This window comes from Gavialis gangeticus, unplaced genomic scaffold (genome assembly GCF_001723915.1).
Source record: "Gavialis gangeticus isolate Ggan-Ray unplaced genomic scaffold, GavGan_comp1, whole genome shotgun sequence".
NCBI lineage: Eukaryota > Metazoa > Chordata > Crocodylia > Gavialidae > Gavialis > Gavialis gangeticus.
In genome coordinates, this window is record NW_017729018.1 from 2,812,770 (window position 1) to 2,814,045 (window position 1,276).

Genomic DNA, 1,276 nt, shown 5'->3' on the forward strand with positions numbered 1-1,276 from the left:
ATTTGAGCTCCTTCAAGAGCTGCTCTAATTAAAGCACCGACAGTGTCTTGTGCATCAGAGTCCCCATGCTGAAAAATGGCAGCAGGGGCACTACCTAAAGGTAAAATGAGCTTTACACATGACACTGGAGTCTGCTGGAGCACAGTAATTGCCACGCTAAGTCTGCTCCAATGTGCTGCAATTACAGTGCGTTGGAGTAGCCTCCCTGCATGTGTATAGGAGCCCTTACAGAACAATCACTACAGCGTCTGTGTACTAAACATAGTACAATAGGTGGACCGAATAATTAACCAAGGATGTTTGTTGGGTAAATTATTTATTTCTCACACTTCTGTGTTTTGGTATTAAATCATAAGTTTTGCATGGGATCAAAAACTGGTCTGAGCAGCGCGTGCGCCAACTCCCTTCATTGCCCGTTTCATATCTTGGGATCCCGCAGAGACCATATTAGCAAATTAACACAGTTGTTTTGGAGACAGAATAATAAGCCTGTTCCTGAAATTAATCTATGCTCAGACAATAAATGACTCCGAAGTCTGAGACCAGAAGGCAAGTCAAAGCAGAAAATAATTATGTTATATACTCACTTCAGCTCATTCCATGCAAGAGAAAGGCAGCTGTATGCTGGATAAAAAAAATTACTCACTGGGCACTTGGCTCAAGCTAAAGTAGAAAGAAATGCAATAGTCCAGTCTAGAAGTGGACTACTTTTACCATATGACTTCATGAATTACTCTTGGGAGATCCTCATTCAAGAGATGATGGAAACCAGCTTGTCTCTGGCAGTGGGAGATGCAGTTACTGACACCAGACTGACAAAAAGATAAGTTTCAGATACTGCAACAGACTGCTCCAGTACAAACACTGAAACCTGGCTAGTCAAAATCTGAAAGGCAAATAGCCTGGCCATATGAACACATACCCCAATAGCAGGGCTGGGAAGGTGATACATGATACTTAAAAAAAGAAAAAAGAATCTAAGTGCAACGTGTCTGGATAAGAAAATCCATTTTTTCCTTATAGTTTTGCACTTAATGCTTTTTTTTTCCAGTTGCACTAATTTGAACACAATAAACAATACTAGAGCAAGTTTCCAGTGTGAACTTTTAGAAGTATACCTAACTTTAAAAAAAAAATGAACACAAGGCTGCCAAACTGTGATGGATGATATAAAGTGTTTTTACTATTAATAGGCCTACCTTTATTACAGAAACTTAAATTCTAATTAGATTGGTTTATGCAATTTAATAAAAGCTGGAAGGAAAAGCATACCAAA